Here is a 22,561-nt window from a genome sequence, read left to right as displayed (position 1 = left end):
TTTTCTTACTATCTTCTGCTTCTGTTAGGTCCATACCATTTCTGTCCTTTATCGAGCCCATCTTTGCATGAAATGTTCCCTTAGTTTCTCTGATTTTCTTGAAGAGATCTCTAGTCTTTCCCATTCTGTTCTTTTCCTCTATTTCTTTACATTGATCGCTGAAGAAGGCTTTCTTATCTCTTCTTGCTATTCTTTGGAACTCTGCATTCAGATGCTTATATCTTTCCTTTTCTCCTTTGCTTTTCACCTCTCTTCTTTTCATAGCTATTTGTAAGGCCTCCCCAGACAGCCATTTTGCTTTTTTGCATTTCTTTTCCATGGGGATGGTCTTGATCCCTGTCTCCTGTACAGTGTCACGAACCTCACTCCATAGTTCATCAGGCACTCTATCTATCAGATCTAGGCCTTTAAATTTATTTCTCACTTCCACTGTATAATCATAAGTGATTTGATTTAGGTCATACCTAAATGGTCAAACGGTTTTCCCCACTTTCTTCAATTTGAGTCTGAATTTGGTAATAAGGAGTTCGTGATCTGAGCCACAGTCAGCTCCTGGTCTTGTTTTTGTTGACTGTAAGAGCTTCTCCATCTTTGGCTGCAAAGAATATAATCAATCTGATTTCGGTGTTGACCATCTGGTGATGTCCATGTGTAGAGTCTTCTCTTGTGTTGTTGGAAGAGGGTGTTTGCTATGACCGGTGCATTTTCTTGGCAAAACTCTATTATTCTTTGCCCTGCTTCATTCTGCATTCCAAGGCCAAATTTGCCTGTTACTCCAGGTGTTTCTTGACTTCCTACTTTCACATTCCAGTCCTCTATAATGAAAAGGACATCTTTTTTGGGTGTCAGTTCTAAAAGGTCTTGTAGATCTTCATAAAACCATTCAACTTCAGTTTCTTCAGCATTACTGGCTGGGGCATATACTTGGATAACTGTGATATTGAATGGTTTGCCTTGGAGATGAACAGAGATCATTCTGTCATTTTTGAGATTGCATCCAAGTACTGCATTTCAGACTCTTTTGTTGACCATGATGGCTACTCCATTTCTTCTGAGGGATTCCTGCCCGCAGTAGTAGATATAATGGTCATCTGAGTTAAATTCACCCATTCCAGTCCATTTTAGTTCGCTGATTCCTAGAATGTCGACGTTCACTCTTGCCATCTCTTGTTTGACCACTTCCAATTTGCCTTGATTCATGGACCTGACATTCCAGGTTCCTATGCAATATTGCTCTTTACAGCATCGGATCTTGCTTCTATCACCAGTCACATCCACAACTGGGTATTGTTTTTGCTTTGGCTCCATCCCTTCATTCTTTCTGGAGTTATTTCTCCGCTGATCTCCAGGAGCATATTGGGCACCTACTGACCTGGGGAGTTCCTCTTTTGGTATCCTATCATTTTGCCTTTTCATAATATTCATGGGGTTCTCAAGGCAAGAATACTGAAGTGGCTTGCCATTCCCTTCTCCAGTGGACCACATTCTGTCAGACCTCTCCACCATGACCAGACTGTCTTGGGTTGCCCCGCAGGCATGGCTTGGTTTCATTGAGTTAGACAAGGCTGAGGTCCTAGTGTGATTAGATTGACTAGTTTTCTGTGAGTATGGTTTCAGTGTGTCTGCCCTCTGATGCCCTCTTGCAACACCTACCATCTTACTTGGGTTTCTCTTACCTTGGGCGTGGGGTATCTCTTCACGGCTGCTCCAGCAAAGCACAGCCACTGCTGCTTACCTTGGATGAGGGGTATCTCCTTACCGCCACTGTTCCTGACCTTCCACATGGGATAGCTCCTCTAGGCCCCCCTGCGCCTGCACAGCCACTGCTCCTCGGTTTGCTCCTCTGGCCACTGGCCCTGGCCTCAGGCTCGGGGTGGCTCCTCTGGGTCACTGTCCCTGGCCTCGGGCTCAAGGTGGCTTCTCCCGCCCACCCCTGATCTTGGACGCTGGGTGTCCCCTCCCAGCCACCACTGACCTCGGACGCAGGGTCGCTCCTCTCGGCTGTTACTGCGCCGTTGCAGCCTGGCACTCTAGGCCGCTGCCTCTGACCTCGGAGTGGGGTAGCTCCTCTCTGCCACACTTAGTGTGCACCGCCAGCTCACGGCCGCCTGCGCTTAGTGCGCTGGCTCGCACTAGGATGCTTGTAATAAAAAAGAAAGACAAATATAAATGTAAGCAAAAAGAAACTGGAATCCTCATGTTTTATAGTAGGAATGTAAATTAGACCCTCCAATTTTCAAACGGTTTGGCATTTTCTTATTTTTATTGGAGAATAGCAAATTGACAATGTGATAGTTTCAGGTGGACAACAAAGGGACTCAGCCATATATATACATGTATCCATTCTCCCCTAAAGCAAACCATAATCTTAACAAATGACCCAGCATTATTACTAGTTACTAAGGGAGATGAAAATATTTGCCAACACAAAGACTTGTTCATAAATGTTCATAGCAGCATTCTTCATAACAGCCAAGAACTGGAAACAATACAAATGTTCATCAGCTAGTAAATAGACAAATTGTGGTACATACATTCAAGCAAATACTATTCAGCAGCAAAAAATACCCCCAAACTACTGATACATGCAACAACATGGATATATCTCACAAGCATTAAACAAAGTGGGAGAATACATTTGCTGAATTATTTCATTTACATGAAATTATAAAAAAGGCAAAGCTATGGGAAGGGAGATCACACTAGTGGTTTCCAAGGGCTGGGGTATCTGGAGAGGAACTGATTGCTAAGAAGCAAGATGGGGCAAAAGGAGACTGCTGAGTCTGATGGAAGCGAAAGTGTTACTTGCTCAGTTATGTCTGACTCTTTGCAACGCCATGGACTGTAGCCCGCCAGGCTGTTCCATCCATGGGACTTTCCAAACAAGAATACTGGAGTGGGTTGCCATTTCCTTTTCCAGGGTATCTTCCCAACCCAGGGATCAAACCCAGGTTTCCCACATTTTAGGAAGACTCTTAACATCTGAGTTACCAGGAAAGCCACAATCTAGTCTTTGGTGGTGATTGCAGTTTTTTTTGGCAAAACTCATTAAATTGCACACCGAAAAAATGGTGAATTTTAATACATTTGAATTATACATCAACACACCTGACCTTTAAAAAATGAGAAGCATTAGACTAGTGTCAGGGAGAACACAGCCAGCAGGGAAGAGCAGTGAAGAAAGGGAAAGGATTTGATGAGGGGAAGCCTGCTTAAGAAAAAGGAACATGATAGAGAGAAGTTTCCTGGAAGTCAGAGAGTTAAGAATTACAGAGAAGGCAGAATGATAAAATGCAAGAATAGTCATGACAATGGAACTCAAAGTAGCCTCTTTGTAGGGACAAATACTAGGATAAAGAGGAAGGTTCTGGTAAGTCTTCCATGAATAAGAAGAAAGGGAAGCACACACTCACTCATTCACTCACGTGTTCATTCATTCATGCATGACGCACGCATGCTTTGTATGTTCATTTTGTACTAGCTGTGGGCAGTGGTCAAGACAAAGGAGAAGACAGAGCTGAACTCATCCTCTAGCAGCAGACATCTGCATGCAAAGCCCAACTTCAGACTGGGTCCAGACTTTACCCAGTAGCTGCTTCCTCCCAAATTTGTTTCAAAATGTTGAACAGAGGTAACTTCATCCCCAGGAAGTGAGGCCATTTCTCAATTTAGCATGAATCTTCATTAGCCTAGACCAATCATGAGAATTCCAATCCCCTTCACCAGTGATCAGCAAGAGATGGGAGCATGCCTTTGTTCTTCACCTTGAGACACAAGGAGAGATACACTGGAGGACCCTCATGTTCTGAATCAAAAGAGAGCTTCTTGAGGGGAATGCTTTTTGTGTTAATACTTTCCTTCCTGCTTGGCTAACTGGAACAACATTGCGTCATCTGGAGCTATAGCAGCCATCTTATGACCATGAGAAGATAAGTCTGAAGACAAAAAGCCAACTGGCCAAAGATCTCAGTGAAGGCAGGAGAGAAAGAATCTGAGTCCTTGAGGACACAAACCATCTGCTACACCAAAGATAAAATCATCTACCTCCAAATTTTATGGAAGATAATTAAATGACTGCATTTCTGAGCCACCATTCATTTCTTTCTGTTCCTTGCCATCACAATTCAGATAATACCAGTTCCAATGAGAGGTCTCAGCATAAGAACTTAGCAATGATCTACATGGTTGTACATTTAGCCCTCATTCCTAGGGCTCATCAGAGAGGTGGCGAGAAGACAGGAAATCTCAAGAATGTGGAGGAAGGAAAGACCCTTCTGGGCTGTAGGGAGTGATCCCATCTCTGAGATGGAAACTAGTAAGGAAATGGAAGTTTACAGAGATGGGATACAAGATCAATTCTAGTCTCTGGAGCCAATGAGTGATGATGAGAATCAGAGATTAGAGAGAGGAAGAACCCATTGGGGAGGGAGGGAGCAAAAGGAGGTCCAACCAGTCAAAGTGTTTTTCTCACCCATGGAGAATGAACTCAGAGTATCTCAGCAATGATCCCAGAGTACCCCCAACTCAATCATCTTGTGGTCATCAAGTCAGTGGATTCAAGGAAGATATATGATTAACTGTCACATCATTTCCTAGCCAAGCCCATTAAAGTGTAGGCAGAGGGCACTCACAGAATGAAATGGAGAGAGAGAGGAAATTATGAGTTCAGATCTGTGCCGTCAAGTCACTTTGAGGGCAGTCACCAGGATCAGGCGTTTGAAAGTCTGACAGGTCTTCGCTGACTTTCTTGGATTTCAATGCAGAGTTGAAATTGCCTGCACATGATCCTTTTCCTCCAGCTACTGCACAAGGAAACACAAAATGTTCACAGTGCAGCTCTGCAAGTAATTTCCCAGAGAAAAGGACTAGAAGGGAAGCAGAGAAATGTTAGATTATCAGTTTTGGTTTCATAAAACAGTGGAAATTTTAAGAAACAGATGTGTTCTTTTGAGACTGCATTTTCAATAGCTTGTTCCATATTTTCTTCATATCATGTTTTTTTTTTTTTTTAATCAATAATGACTAAGGTACAATGACTATCCATCTTCAATTTCTTGGCTTATGGTTTGGTTCTGGAAATTGAAGCCCAGTCTTGCCTCTATCCAGCTCTCCAGCCGTGTCAGCTTGACGTCGTCCCATTACACAACTCTTTTTATTAGTGTTCTTTCTCTGCCAGGCCTGACCGGAAACTGATGATCCTAAGCTTTCTAAATCCAAATCAAGACAGAGAGGAAGAAGATGAAGTTAGTGGGAAACACCAGCATCAATGTCACAATGCTTTCTTCTCACCCCTTGGTCTGTACTTTCCTAAATATGTGATAACCGACAACTAGGTTAATGCCCCCTGCATCACAGTTTTCTCATCTCTTAACAGGAAGTAGAGTCAGTCTTTCCAGTCCTACTTTACAGAGTTATTGCAAGAACAGGTCAACATTGAATTGCCTCATTTTTGTTCTTAACGTAGAGGGGCAAAATTAAATTGAGACCATGTGCTTTGAGCACTAATGTGTTGTGGCATTGTAAAGAATTAGCATTATTAGTTTCTGTTGTCATTATTATTATTTAGTATATAAAGTACATAATAAATATTGTACAGAAAGTACATAACAAGTATTGTACAAAAAATACATAATAAATATTGTTATTTAGTACAGAAACATGCAATGAAAAAGCATTTCAAAAAATTGATGACATTGTTCAAACAAAAGTTTTTCTTTAAAGCCCCTAAATTTATCTTTTCTAGTTTCTATATTTATACTCAACAAAGAGACACGTCAAAATAAAGATATAAAGGTATCAGAAGTATTTTTTCTTACTTTACAGCTTACCACATTCTGACAGGTTATTCCACTGAATGTGCTTTTCTGTGTGTTTTTTTCTTTTTGGCTATTCATCTATTTTCCAAAAGAGACTGTACTAATTCAGACTATATAACTTCTTTTTTTTTTTTTTTTTTTGCACTGATACATATTGTCTCAGTAACTGTCAAGGTGAAGTTGCTCAGTCGTGTCCGACTCTTTGCAACCCTGTGGACTGTAGCCTACCAGGCTCCTCCGTCCATGGGGTTCTCCAGGCAAGAATACTGGAGTGGGTTGCCATTTCCTTCTCCAGGGGATCTTCCCGACCCAGGGATCAAACCCAGGTCTCCCACATTGGAGGCAGACGTTTTAACCTCTGAGCCACCAGGGAAGCCCTCAGTAGCTGTAGCTTTATAATAAGTTTTGAAATCTAGCCATATAAGTCCACTACTTTTGTTCTTCTTGAATATAAAACTTGGCTAATCTTGACCCTTTGCATTTCTACATACATTTTAATGTCAACTTGTCAATTTCTACACAACCAAATACAAATTTGTTGTGATTTTCATTTAGATTATATCAAACTGAAAGTTCAGCTTGGGGAGAATTGTCTTTTTCTTTTGTGATAGTGAGACTTCTACTTCCCGAACATCATCAGGTGTTTTGTATTTACTTTCATTTGTTTATGTTCATTTTAATTTATCACAGACCACTTGTTTATAGCCTTCTCCTATCTGCCAACATATTCCCAGTAACTGAACTGTCCTTCAGCTGCATAATGAATGTCAGATTCTCTTCCATTAGTGTCCTTTTCTACAAGATATTAGACCCTCAGATCAAGTTCATTTTAGTAACTCTTTGCTCAGAGTTACACTCTGTGTGTGAGCATGCCCAAGTGCACAAGCATGTACACAGGCCAACATAATCCAGCTTTTCTTGGTTCTTGATGGTAGTACTGGTTTGTTTCAAGCTGTTCCTTCAGAGTAACTGACTGAAGCCCTTCTCTAAAGATTACAAAACAAAAACTCAAATAACCTTTCCATTAAATACTTTTTCCTTCCCCTTTAGGAGATCCTGGATGAAGGGATTTGAAGGCAATCTTGAAATTACCACATTTCTCAATAGAATTCCATGACACTGAGAAAGCAATGACACACGTCAGGCGTAAAATGTTCTCTAGTTTTAAAGTCCTACCATATATTAGACTATGGATTCTTACATTACTGTGAATGTGGTAGTCATTAGTGCTGGTTTCCAAATATTCTAATTCTTCCTCCTTCTCAGCAATTCCGCCTTCTGGAGGATTGCCCATCCTGGCTCCTCTGTGGTGGGATATGACTAGCTCTGTCCAATATGCTGTGAATACATGTGTGTATCACTTTCTGGCTAGAGCAATTCCTCAATCCAGTGAGACCCTATAGAGCTCTTGTTTTCATCTTCCACAGTGACCATAAATGTTCTGGTGTGTCCCAAAGTAAAAATGATGACAACGTGGAACAAAGCCCTTACACCAGCCTCAGGGCATGAAAGTGCATAGTCAGCCAGTCAGCTGTCTGATTCTTCGCAACCCTATGGACTGTAGACTGCCAGGCAAGAATATTGCAGTGGATTGCCATTTCCTCCTCCAGGGGATGGACATCTTGGGTAATAAATTAACTTTGCTTTAAATCACTGATTTGTGGGATTATTTGTTACTGCAGCATAGCCCAGACTATGCTGACTGATACATTAAGGAAGGTTAAAAAAAAAAAAAAGGTATATAATTATCTAGTCTCATTTCACAGATAAAATTAAAAATGACTCAAATTCTTGCCCAGAAAACTCCTTATAAATGTGAAGAATGTCCTATTTATTTATCCTGGCCTTTTACTTTGTATGGTTTATACAAACTATTCAATACAGAAGATATTTGAAAAATGTTTGACATGACTGGATAGATGACCAAATTAATCCCTTTGAATGAGCCCATATATAAGAAGACAAGAAGGCAAGATATTATGATCTCATTGATTTGGAATCAGATAAATATGAACTCAAGCCCTGATTTTATCACTGATGTGTGACCCTGAGCAAGTTTCCAAATTGCCCTAACTCTCTGCTTCTTGAACAGTAAAATGAGAAAAATAATATCAACCTCTTGGGGTCATTCCAAGAATTAAATGAGATAACATATGTTACCTCATTAGTGTAGTTTCAGGAATTAAGACTTAAAAATGGAAGCTATCATTATTATTATCCTTCGAACACCATCAAAAAAGAAAAAAAGAAAAATATAGGAAGCAATGTAGGGGAGAATGTCAATATTTTAGAAGTTACTCATATATTCCATCCAGACTTACATCAAAGTCCAAAAAAATAAATCTAGAAGACAAAGCAAAACTAGTCTGTAGGATGATAAACCAAAATCTAAAATAATTAAATTCATTAATCCATTCAAGGTACTATTAAATTAAAATATAAACTGCTGGTGAATAAGGTGGCAGAGGAGTAGGTGGACTTGGAGTACATCTCTCTCCACCAATCAGAATACACCTTCAGACTCAGAAGTGCATGCAGAACACCAGCTGAGAGCAGACAGGAGTACCTGACCAGAGGAAAAGAATATATCGAACCAAGTAAAACTCGGTAGGATGAAGGAACTAGGGGGAAAATCAGGAGCGTTTGTAGGACTGGACCTGCCCTCAGTGGGTGGGGGAACTGAAGCAGGGGTCAGATCTCCATATTGGGGCAATTGTCTCAGTCAGAGGAGAAACATTTAAGGCTGAGAGTGAAACAGCTGGCCTGTGGCAGCATAAATGGAATGAGAATCAGATAGTCCTTGCCACAGCCTTAAATACTCTGGACAGAGATGAGGGTCCCCTGGAAGGCATAGTGGCTGGGAGTTGGAGTTTGGGGAGTGTGGAGTGATCCAACAAGGGCAAGAGCTGCTGTTGACTGTGGAGACATGGATCTAGGGGATGCAAGGGAGGAGATTGTGGTGGGAAATGCCTGTGGAGGAAAGCCAGGCAGACATGGAAGCAAGGTGATGCTGCTGAGTCACACTTCGGGGTAGAGCCATCACCATAGCCTCTCTCTCCCCACACGCCAGCATCGGCAGCTTAACAATAGAGAGGCTGGCCCATCAAACACCTGATGCACTGAACTACAGAGCAGGACTCCACCAAGGGCACTCCTTTAAGTGACTGATGCACCCAGCTACAGAGTAGGACCCCACCCAGGGTGCCCCTTGAAGTGCCTGACATGCTGATCTACAGAGTAGGACCCCAGCCAGAGGGGCCCCTGTAAATGCCTGACACACCGAACAGAGAAGGAGCCCAGGTAAGGGAGCCGTCTACGTGCCCGATCAGGTGGAGCTACAGACAAAGACTGTCCAAAGAGGCCAGCCACAAGAGGCCCCAGAAAAGACTCTCATAGGGCCATAACTGCTGTGGCAGAGGCAGACCATGTCCCTGCACACTTGGCACCACCAAGGTCCCTGCAAGCCAAGCAGCTGCACTACCTTCATGCTCAACTGTCTCTGGCCCAGAGCTGCCACAGGCAAAAGAAGTCTTGCATCTATGCACACAGGGTCACTTGGGTAGTGTCAGAGTCTTTGCGACCCTGTAGACTGTGGACCGCCAGGCGTCTCTCAGGGAGGGGGCTTCTCCAGGCAAGAATACTGTAGCACATTTGCCAGTACCAGTTGCCATAGCCTTCTAGAGCACTATATTTCCTGCTTTCCTAGCCACCAACTCCCCTGAGGACCTGGTGCTGCCAGAACCCCTATGACCCAAGCAGCTGCACCACCTCCACACCTTGGCCTCACAGGGCAAACCCAAGCCCTTCAGGGAAGTCTCAGGAGCAAACCCCAGTGAACGACTCACATGTAGAGGTGGAAATAAAATCACAATTGAAACCCAGGGGTGGCTAAGGAAGAAGACCCCAAACCTTCCCACCAGCTTTACAAGATATGGATTAAAATCTATACGATCAACTAGACAGACTCTGTGTCTATGGAATATACAAAAGGTCAGTGAGAGCTCCCACAAAAGAAAACACTCTAGCTGTGGACATTGGAGGCAAGAACACATAGGAGTAGGACCAAATAGAATCTGAGCTGTCCCCACAGCAGGTCAAGAGATCAGCACAGTGTTGGAGGGCATCCTCGGGAGGTGAGGTAGACTGTGATTCCCAGTGAGGGAAAGGACTCTGACAGCAATGACTTAAGAAAAACATTTATTATTCTTATGTTTTGACTTGTTCTGTTGATTTTTTTGGATTTTTTCATCCCCCCTGCCCCCATTGTAGTTGTCAATTTTATTGGTACTATGAAATCTAATTAAGCTTTTGAGCTTTTTTTTTTTCCCCAGTCACATTTTTTTATTACTGTTATAAACCTCTGTCTCTCCATTGGGCTTCTGCAGTTCTGTGGAGTTTCCTTTTTTTTTTTTTTTCCTTTCTCTGTTTTAATTTTAATTTTTAAAACCTATTATTATTTTTTCTACATTTATTCTTTGTTTCCTTTTCTTATTGTTCTTTTCCCCTTGCAGTTAATCTTTAATATATATAAATCTTCTTCCTCTACCTCTATTTAACTTTGCATATCTATTTGTTCTTTCTTTTATTTCTTTCCTTTCCTCTCAACAAATTTGTTACTTTTATTTTCATTGCTTAATTCCCCAGGTGGCACCTTGTTTTCCAGCTTTGTTTTCCAGTTTGTGCTTCAGTTAGTTTTGCTCTGGTAAATAAAATTTTTGGTTTCCTTTGTTTGCCTGAATGATCTATTGTAATTTATTTTTGTTGGACTTTTTGATCATGAAAGATGATTGCTCCTTGGAAGAAAAGTTATGACCAATTGAGACAGCTTATTAAAAACCAGAGCCATTACTTTGCCAACAAAGGTCCGTCTAGTCAAGGCTATGGTTTTTCCAGTGGTCATATGTGGATGTGAGAGTTGGACTGTGAAGAAAGCTGAGCACTGAAGAACTGATGCTTTTGAACTCTGGTGTTGGAGAAGACTCTTGAGAGTCCCTTGGACTGAAAGGAGATCCAACAAGCCCATTCTAAAGAAGATCAGTCCTGGGTGTTCTTTGGAAGGACTGATGCTAAAGCTGAAACTCCAATACTTTGGCCACCTCATGCAAAGGTTGACTCATTGGAAAAGACTCTGATGCTGTGAGGGATTGGGGGCAAGAGGAGAAGGGAACAGCAGAGGATGAGATGGCTCGATGGCATGAGTTTGAGTGAACTCCAGGAGTTGGTAATGGACAGAGAGGCCTCAGTTCAGTTCAGTTCAGTTCAGTCACTAGGTCGTGTGACTCTTTGTGACCCCATGAATTGCAGCACGCCAGGCCTCCCTGTCCATCACTCCCTGTTCAACTCCCGGAGTTCACTCAGACTAGTGTCCATCGAGTCAGTGATGCCTTCCAGCCATTTCATCCTCAGTCGAACCTTCTCCTCCTGTGCACAATCCCTCTCAGCATCAAAGTCTTTTCTAAAGAGTCAACTCTTCACATGAGGTGGCCAAAGTACTTTAGCATCATTCCTTCCAAAGAAATCCCAGGGCTGATCTCCTTCAGAATGGACTGGTTGGATCTCCTTGCAGTCCAAGGGACTCTCAAGAGTCTTCTCCAACACCACAGTTTAAAAGTATCAATTCTTCAGCGCTCAGCTTTCTTTATAGTCCAACTCACATTCATACACGACTACTGGAAAAACCATAGCCTTGACTAGATGGACCTTAGTCGGCAAAGTAATGTCTCTGCTTTTGAATATGCTATCTAGGTTGGTCAAAACTTTTCTTCCAAGGAGTAAGCGTCTTCTAATTTCATGGCTGCAGTCACCATCTGCAGTGATTTTGGAGCCCCCCAAAATAAAGTCTGACACTGTTTCCACTGTTTCCCCATCTATTTCCCACGAAGTGATGGGACCAGATGCCATGATGTTAGTTTTCTGAATGCTGAGCTTTAAGTCAACTTTTTCACTCTCCTCTTTCACTTTCATCAAGAGGCTTTTTAGCTCCTCTTCACTTTCTGCCATAAGGGTGGTGTCATCTGCATATCTGAGGTTCTTGATATTTCTCCCAGCAATCTTGATTCCAGCTTGTGTTTCTTCCAGTCCGGCGTTTCCCGTGATGTACTCTGCATAGAAGTTAAATGAGCAGGGTGACAATATACAGCCTTGACGTTCTCCTTTTCCTATTTGGAACCAGTCTGTTGTTCCATGTCCAGTTCTAACTGTTGCTTCCTGACCTGCATACAGATTTCTCAAGAGGCACATCAGGTTGTCTGGTAGTCCCATCTCTTTCAGAATTTTCCACAGTTTACTGTGATCCACACAGTCAAAGGCTTTGGCATAGTCAAGAAAGCAGAAATAGATGTTTTTCTGGAACTCTCTTGCTTTTTCCATGATCCAGTGGATGTTGGCATTTGATCTCTGGTTCCTCTGCCTTTTATAAAACCAGCTTGAACATCTGGAAGTTCATCGTTCACGTATTGCTGAAGCCTGGCTTGGAGAATTTTGAGCATAACTTTACTAGCATGTGAGATGTGTGCAATTGTGCGGTAGTTTGGGCATTCTTTGGCACTGCCTCTCTCTGGGATTGGAATGAAAACTGACCATTTCCAGTCCTGTGGCCACTGCTGAGTTGTCCAAATTTGCTGGCATATTGAGTGCAGCAATTTCACAGCATCATCTTTCAGGATTTGAAATAGCTCTACTGGAATGCCATCACCTCCACTAGCTTTGTTCATAGTGATGCTTTCTAAGGCCCACTTGACTTCACATTCCAGGATGTCTGGCTCTAGATGAGTGATCACACCATTGTGATTATCTGGGCCATGAAGATCTTTTTTGTACAGTTCTTCTGTGTATTCTTGCCATCTTTTCTTACTATCTTCTGCTTCTGTTAGGTCCATACCATTTCTGTCCTTTATCAAGCCCATCTTTGCATGAAATGTTCCCTTGGTATCTCTGATTTTCTTGAAGAGATCTCTAGTCTTTCCCATTCTGTTGTTTTCCTCTATTTCTTTGCATTGATTGCTGAAGAAGGTTTTCTTATCTCTTCTTGCTATTCTTTGGAACTCTGCATTCAGATGCTTATATCTTTCCTTTTCTCCTTTGCTTTTTGCTTCTCTTCTTTTCATAGCTATTTGTGAGGCCTCCCCAGACATCCATTTTGAACTAGCCATAGGGAGTATCAAATAGTGAAAACTTACACAAAGGAAACCAGTTGAATACAAGACCCAGCATCACTCAGCTACCAGTACACCTCATCTAAACAACAAACAACAAAAATATAAACCCAATCATCAGCCAACAAGTATACCACCTCACTCAGCCTTGCCCATCAGAGGAAAAAGAAACAAAAGCTCAGCACAAATCTCACCCTATAGGAAGCTTACACAAACCACTGGACCAACCTTAGGAGGGTAGAAACCAAAGGGAAGAAAAAATTCAGCCCTGGAGACTGGGAAAAGGAAACATCAACACAATAAGTTAAAAAAACATAATGAAAAGGCAAGGAAATACTACACAAATGAAGGAGCAAACCAGAAACACAAAAGTCCAAATAAATGAAGAGAAAACAGGCAAGCTACCTGAAAAGGAATTCAGAATAATGATAGTAAAGATGATCAAAAAGCTTGAAAGCAAAATGGAGAAATTAACAAAGGGTCAATTAACAAAGACCTAGAAGAATTAAAGAATAAACATACAGAGACAAACATCATAATTATTGAAATCAAAAAAATACTCTAGAAGGAATCAAGAATAGAATATCTGAAGTAGAAGAATGAATCAATCAGCTGGAAGATAAAATGATGGGAATAACTTCTGAAGAGCAGAATAAAATAAAAAGAATGAAAAGAACTGAGGATAGGCTCAAAGACCCCTGGGACAATATCAAATGCACCAACATTTGAATTATAGGGGTCTCAGAAGAAGAGAAAAGAAAAGGGTATGAGAAAAATTTTGAAGAAATTATAGCTGAAAATTTCCCCAACATGGAAATAGTCAATCAAGTCCAAGAGGCACAAAGGGTCCCAAACAGCATAAACCCAAGGAGAAACATGCCAAGACACATACTAACCAAACTAACAAAGACTAAACACAGAGAAAGAATATTAAAAGCAACAAGGGAGAATCAAGAAGTAACATACAAGGGAAACCCCATATGCTTAACAGCTGATATTTCAGCAGAAACTCTGCAGGCCAGAAGGAAATGGCAGGATATATTTAAAGCATTGAAAGGAAAAAATCTACAACCAAGATTACAGTACCCAGCAAGGATCTCATTCAAAATTGATGGAGAAATAAGAAGTTTTTCAGACAAGCAAAAGTTAACAGAATTCAGCACCACCAAATCAGCATAACAACAAATGTTAAAAGGACTTGTATAGTCAGAAAATATAATAAAAGAAAAAAGATCTACAAAATCAACCACAAACAATTAAGAAAATGGCTATAGGAACATATATATCAATAATTACTTTAAATGTAAATGGATTAAATGCTCCAACCAAAAGACATAGACTGGCTGAATGGATACAAAAACAAGACCCATATATATGCTGTCTACAAGAAACCCACTTCAGACCTAAAGACATCTATAGACTGAAAGTGAGAGGATGGAAAAATATATTTCATACAAATGGGAAGCAAAAGAAAACTGAAGTAGCAATCCTCATATCAGACAAAATAGACCTTAAAATAAAGAAAGTTAGAAGAGATAAGGAAAGACACTACATAATGATCAAGGGATCAATCCAAGAGGAAGATATAACAATTGCAAATATCTATGCACCCAACATAGGAGCACCTTAACGCATAAGGCAAACACTAACAGACATAAATGGAGAAAGTGATAGTAACACAATAATGGTAGGAGACTTTAACACCCCACTCACACCAATGGACAGATCATGAAAACAGAAAATTAATATGAAAACACAGGTCTTAAATGATACATTAGATGAGACAGATCTCATTGATATCTTCAGGACATTCCATCCAAATGCAGAAGAATACACCTTCTTCTCAAGGGCACATGGAACATTCTCCAGGATAGACCACATCTTGGGTCACAAATCAAACCGCAGGAAATTTAAGAAAATTGAAATCATATCAAGCATCTTCTCTGACCACAATGCTATGAGACTAGATATCAATTACAGGAAGAAAAAAAAAAAACTGTAAGAGACACAAACACATGGATATTAAACAATATGTTTCTAAATGACCAAGAGGTTACTGAAGAAATTAAAAAAGGAAATTAAAAAAAAATTCTAGAAACAAATGACAATGAAAGTATTACAACTCAAAACCTATGGGATGTAGCAAAAGCAGGTCTAAGAGGGAAGTTTATAGCAATACAATCCTACCTCAAGAAATAAGAAAAACATCAAATAGACAACCTAACTTTGCACCTAAAACAACTGGAAAAAAAAAGAACAAAACATCTCCAAAATTAGAAGGAAAGAAATCATAAGGATTAGAGCAGAAAGAAATGAAAAGGAAATGAAAGAAACAACATTAAAGATTAATAAAACTAAAAGCTGGTTCTTTGAGAAGATAAGCAAATTTGACAAGACTTTAGCCAGACTCATCAAGATGAAAAGAGAGAAGAATATAATCAACAAAATTAGAAAGGAAAAGGGAGAGGTTGCAACAGACAATGCAGAAAAATACGAGACTATTATGAAGAACTATATGGCAATAAAATGGATAGCCTGGAAGTAATGGAAGATTCTTAGGAAAGTTCAATCTTCCAAGACTGAGCCAGGAAGAAATGGAAATTATGAACAATGCAATTACAAGCACTGAAATTGAAGCTGTAATCAAAAATCTCCCAAAAAACAAAAGCTCAGGACCAGATGACTTCACAGGAGAATTCTATCAAACATTTAGAGAAGAGCTAATGCCTGTCCTTCTAAAACTCTTTCAAAAAATTGCAGAGGAAGAACACTTCCAAACTCATTCTACAAGGCCACCATCAACCTGATACCAATACCAGACAAAGACAACACAAAAAAAGAAAACCACAGGCCAATATCAATCACTGATGAAAATGGATGCAAAAATCCTCAAAAAAATTTTAGCAAAGAGAATTCAGCAACACATCAAAAAGCTCACACACCATGATCAAGTTGGGTTTATTCCAGGAATGCAAGGATTCTTCAATATATGCAAATCAATCAATGTGATACACTATATTAACAAATTGAAAGATTAAAAACCATATGATAATAGATGCAGAAAAAGCCTTTGACAAAATTTAGCAATGATTTATGATCAAAACTCTTCAAAAAATGGGCACAGAAGGAACCTACCTCAGCATAGTAAAGGCCATATTCAATATGCCAAAGCAAACATTATTCTCAATGGTAAAAAACTAAAAGCATTCTCCCTAAGATCAGGAAAAAGCCAAGGGTATCCACTTTCACCCCTATTATTCAACATAGTTCTGGAAGTCCTAGCTACAGCAATCAGGGAAGAAAAAGAAATAAAAGGAATCCAGATAGGAAAAGTGGAGAAGGCAATGGCCCCCCACTCCAATACTCTTGCTTGGAAAATCCCATGGATGGAGGAGCCTGGTAGGCTGCAGTCCATGAGGTCGCTAAGAGTCAGACATGACTGAGCAACTTCACTTTCACTTTTCACTTTCATGCATTGGAGGAGGAAATGGCAACCCACTCCATTGTTCTTGCCTGGAGAATCCCAGGGACTGGGGAGCCTGGTGGGTTGCCATCTATGGGGTCGCACAGAGTTGGATACAACTGAAGTGACTTAGCAGCAGCAGCAGCAGATAGGAAAAGAAGAAGTAAAGCTCTCATTGTTTGCAGATTACATGATACTGTACATAGAAAACCCTAAAGATACTATCATAAAATTACTAGAGCTAATCAGTAAACTTAGCAAAGTTGCAAGATACAAAATCAATAAACAGAAATCACTTGCATTCCTATATACCAATGATGAAAACTCAGAAAGGGACATTAAGGAATCAATCCCATTCACCATTGCAACAGAAAGAATTAAATATCTAGGAATAAACTTACCTAAGGAGAAGAAAGAACTGTACACAGCAAACCATAAGACACTAATGAAAGAAATCAAAGACAACATAAACAGATGGAGAGATATTCCATGTTCCTGGGTAGGAAGAATCAATATTGTGAAAATGTCTATACTACCAAATGCAATCTACAGATTCAATGCAACCCCTATCAAATTACCAATGGCATTTTTCATAGAACTAGAACAAAACATTTCACAATTCATATGGAAACACAAAAGACCCTAAATAACCAAAGCAGTCTTGAGAAAGAAGAATAGAGCTGGAGGAATCAACCTTCCTGACTTCAGATTACACTACAAAGCTACAGTCATCAATACAGTATGGTACTGGCACAAAAACAGAAACATAGATCAATGGAACAAGATAGAAAGCCCAGAAACAAACCCATGCAGCTATAGGTACCTTATTTTTGACAAAGAGGCAAGAATATACAACAGGGCAAAGACAGCCTCTTCAATAAATGGGGATGGGAAAACTGGACAGCTACATGGAAAAGAATGAAATTAGAACACTTCCTAACACCATACACAAAGATAAACTCAAAATGGATTAAAGACCTAAATGTAAGACCAGAGACTATAAAACTCTTAAAGGGAAACAGGCAGACCACTCAATGACATAAATCAAAGCAAGATCCTCTATGACCTACCTCCTAGAGTAATAGAAATAAAAACAAAAGTAAACAAGTGGGACCTGATTAAACTTAAAAGCTTTTGCACAGCAAAGGAAACTATAAGCAAGGTGAAAAGACAGTCCTCAGAATGGGACAAAATAATAGTAAATGAAACAAGTGACAAAGGATTAATTTCCAAAATATACAAGCAGCTCATACAACTCAATGCCAGAAAAACAAACAACCCAATCAAAATGCGGGTAAAAGACTTAAACAGACACCTCTCCAAAGAAGACATACAGATGGTTAACAAATACATGAAAAGATGCTCAACATTGCTCATTATTAGAGAAAAGTAAATCAAAACTACAATGAGATATCACCTCACACTGGTCAGAATGGCCATCATCAAAAAGTCTACAAACAATAAATGTTGGAGAGGGTGTGGAAAAAAATGGAACACTCTTGCACTGTTGGTGGGAATGTAAAGTGATACAGCCAGTATGAAAGATGGTATGGAGATTCCTTAAAAAACTAGGAGTAAAACCACTAGATGACCCAGCAACCCCACTCCTAGGCCTATACCCTGAGGAAACCAAAGCTGAAAAAGAAACATGAATCCCATTGTTCATTGCAGCACTATTTGCAATAGATAGAACATGGAAGCAACCTAGATGCCCATCGACAGATGAATGGATAAAGAAGCTGTGATACATATACACAATGGAATGTTACTCAGCTATAAAAAGGAATGCATTTGGGTCAGTCCTAATGAGGTGGATGAGTCTAGAATCTATTATACAGAGTGAAGTAAATCAGAAAGAGAAAGTTAAATATTGCATTCTAATGCATATATACAGAATCTACAAAATGGTACTGAGGAATTTATTTACAAGGCAACAAGGGAGAAACAGACAGAGAATAGACTTACGGACATGTGGAGCATGGAGGAGAAGGTGAGATGTATGGAAGGAGTTACATGGAAACTTACATTACCATATGTAAAATAGACAGCCAACAGAAATTCACTATATGGCTCAAGAAACTCAAACAGGGGCTCTGCATCAATCTAGAGGGGTGCGATGGGGCAGGATGTGGGAAGGAGGTTCAAAAGGGAAGAGATATATGTATACCTATGGCTGATTCATGTTGAGGTTTAAAATAAAACAACAAAATTCTGTAAAACAATTATCCTTCAGTAAAAAGATAAGAAATATAAAGTGTTACTATGTATGTATATATTGCATGTGTGAGACATATTTAGAATTTTATATTTAAGATGCGTAGATAGATAGATAGATAGATAGATAGATAGATAGATAGATAGTAGCCAATAGATAGTAACTCGGTATTGAATACAAGGGTCATACTCATAGAAACTGGCAAAGATCTCTTGAATAGTCACTGTGGTGCAAATGGGAAAGGCTTCTAGGAAGGCAATGATAGTTACTTGGACATGAAGTCATTAAAAGGAAAACATTCATAACCTAGAAAAACATACATCATTTATTCATGCCAGTGATGGTATGAAATTTTTAAAGATTCATCTTAAATACACCATATAGTATAAGTAAACACTCCTGACAGCTAGTGTTAACAAAAACTTTTTTTAGAAACACAACGTTTTGGCTCCAAACATGGAGCTGATGAAATGGTGATGCAATCTTTATATCCGAAGGCTTGCGTGGGCTGGGAGTCCAAGATGGCACACTCACAAAGCTCACAGTTGATGCTGGCCGTCACCTGGGAGCGTGTGTGGGGCTGTTCACTGGGTCTATACATAGCTTCAGCGTGGTGGCTGACTCCTAGAGGCCAAGGCAGCAGATGTCACTGCTCATAAAGGCTAGGTCCAGGACTGCCTTAGCATCACTTTTGCCAAGTCGCAGTGGTCACAGAAGCTTCAGGCCACCTTGTCATCAAGTGGAGAAGCAATATGCCTGCCTCTTGATGGGGAGGTGCCAAAGAAGCAGCACCATCTATATTGCCACACTCCAGTACATAGAAGACACTGCATAATAAATATCCTTTTAACAAGTGGATGATTAAGCAGTTGGCTGCCTTAACCTGTTTCTATTATACATATTTTCTCTTCCTTTACCTCTGAATATATCAATTTTCCATCTGTTCCAAAATTTTAAATTCTTCCCTTCCACCCTCCCTTTGCATCTTCCTTCCTTTTCCTCCTTATCAATTTCTCTCTAAATCATTCTTCCTTCATCTACCTCCCTGCCCTCCCTCCACCACACACACACACACACACACACACACACACACACACACTTTGCCCATGATGAGGACTACAGCAGTTATAAAAGATGGAGACTTATCCATGCAGTTGCTGTAGATGCTTCTGGAAGTCATATGTTTGCAAGTTGGCAATGCCCCCTTTGAAATTTGGAAGAGGAAAGAAAGAAAGCAGCAGACACACATATTTCTTCATTGTACAAATTTGCGGTTGCAAGTCTACACTTTGCAAAATATGATTCTCCCTCTTTTCAAATTAAAAAAAAAACTGAAAGGATCTGTAAATCACAGAAGCATCGTTGAGCAACATCTTGATGATTTAAGTGTAAATGGATAAGAAACATATGGATTCCATTGCGCACAAGCACACACATTGGAAATGAGTGGGGAAGGCAGCTGGCAAAACGTGTTTCTGGTTTGGTAGAATCTGGACCACTCAGGAGGTGTGGTTCAGGACATCAGCAACCCAAATGCCAACTACAAGTTGAGTTCATTTCATCCTGCTGCCAAGGCAGAGCAGGGGTTTCATTCACGTTCAAATGCACTTCACCTAGACTTTTTTTTTTTTTCCCTCCACATTATAAACTTGGCAAAATTTGAAGATTCCTTCCATTTTGGATTTACATGAGCTCTATGTCCTGGCATGAGGAAAGTAATGTAATACAAAATGACATAAAGTTTGGGAAAAGTGACAATTTGATCTCATGTTCACTTTAATATGGAAAGGTTGAATAACATTCGGTTACATTCATTCCAATTTTCATCTTCTCAATGAAGGGCAAGGGGCTGCCAAAGAAAGGTAAACTGGGACCATTTCAGCCTCTGGTGTGGAGAGGGAGGAGTTGGGAAGGGGTTCTGCTGAGGGTATGCACAGTCCTGCAAAGATTTAAGGATGGAGCACTTTTCACGCTGACATGATCATCTGTTCCTTTGACGATAAGTTAATTTGCAGCTTAAAAAAAAAGCACGTTACTCTGACTTAGACATCAAACATTTGAGAAAGGAAGATAGTATCTGATTCTAATCTCAAGAATTAAGGCTGGGGAGAGGAGCGGAAAGGCTGGTAGAAAGATAATCAGAGATGAGATGATAAACTACTTGTAAGGCTGTCAAATTCCATCCCCACGTGAGATAACAAATTTGAAAGTGTATTTCTGCCTGATGAGCCACCTCAGCCCCAACAGAGATCTGTAAAGGTATCTGTAAATACCAAGTCAGCCACTGGTTGACTTGTCCTCTTGTCAATACTTTGTGCTGTCCACCCCTGTCATACCCTAACCGGCATTATCACATCTCATTGGGATGCTTCAACCACCCAAACCCGGACCCCCACCTCCAATCCACTTGCACACGGCAGTCAGAGCTCTCTTCTCAAAGGGGATCTGATCACACCGCCCCCCAGCTCAGCACCCTTCAGTGGCTCCTCAGTGCTCTGAAGCTAAGCCGTGACTTCTACAGCATTTCAGAGGAGGAGCAGAATGGTTGGTCCCCATGCTCACTCACCCCTCTAACCTCATATCTCCAGGACTACGAGTCTCACATTCTTTTCCTCTTAATGATTTTTTTTTTCAATTTCTCAAACTCCTCATGCTTTTCTTTCACTATTTCATCTCTGCTTGTGTTTTCTCTCCTTCTTTCACCTTCCTCACCTCTTGTGACTCACATCTATTGTCCTCCAAGTCAGGAGAAAATCTTCCCAGGCCCCACAGCTGTCAATCAAGACCCCTCGAGGTATTCTCGCAATGCCTCCAGATGTTATAACCCCCGCCCAGTTTGACCTAGATTGATGGGTCAATGGTAAACTCTGGCAGCAGAGGCCACGGCTGGCCTGACTGCAACGCCTGACACTTACTAGGTGCTCAGGAGTACTGAAGAACAAGTTGGAATCTCAAGTCCACATGCTGCAGTCTGGAAATGTGATAGTTAATTTATGTGTCAACTTGACTAGGCTACAGCGCAATGCCATTGAGTCAAACATCAGGCTAGATGTTGTCGTTGTTCCATTGCTCAGTCGTGTCAGACTCTTTGTGACCCCATGGACTGTAGCATGCCAGGCTTCCCGGTCCCTCACCATCTCCCAGAGTTTGCTCAAACTCATGTCCATTCAATTGGTAATGCCAACCAACCATCTCATCCTCTATCATCCCCTTCTCCTCCTGCCCTCAATCTTTCCCAGAATCAGAGTCTTTTCCAAAGAGTCAGCTCTTCACATCAGGTGGCCAAAGTACTGGAGCTGTGGCTTCAGCATCAGTCCTTCCAGTGAATATTCAGAGTTGATTTCCTTTAGGATGGACTGGTTTGGTCTCCTTGTTGTGTCAAAAGTCTTCTCCTGTACCACAGTTTGAAAGCATCAGTTCTTTGGTAGATGTAGTTGGAGAGGTGTGGTCTCAGAAGTGATTAACAAGCAGATTACCCTCTATAATGTGCATGAGCCCCATTCAACAAGCTGATCTTAGGAGCTAAAACTGAGGTCCCCCAAAGACAAAGGAGCTCTTAAGACTACAGCATAGAAACACTGCCTGAGTTTCTGGCCTGCTGACCTGTGGAATGAGAGGGCTCAAGACAATCACCTCAACTTTGACCTAAATTTCCAGTCTGGTGGCCTGCCCTGATTCCAGACACACCAGGTTCACAATCCCATAAGTTAATCCCTTAAAATAAACCCTCCTTCTCTAATAGTTCTGTTTTTCTGAAGAACCATGACTAATACAGTAAGGAAAGTACAACTTCGATTTCTATTTTGACTCTCCATGCAGTCTCTGGGTCCAGACACTCATCTTCTCCAATTCAGTAGCATCCTGTTGGCCAAACGCAAAGTTCTAGGCTCTGCTGTGTCCACTCAGGGTGGGA

The sequence above is a fragment of the Ovis canadensis genome, chromosome 1 (assembly GCF_042477335.2).
Source record: "Ovis canadensis isolate MfBH-ARS-UI-01 breed Bighorn chromosome 1, ARS-UI_OviCan_v2, whole genome shotgun sequence".
Classification (NCBI taxonomy): domain Eukaryota; kingdom Metazoa; phylum Chordata; class Mammalia; order Artiodactyla; family Bovidae; genus Ovis; species Ovis canadensis.
The sequence above is the reverse complement of the archived record's forward strand: the minus strand, read 5'-3'. Positions refer to the sequence as shown.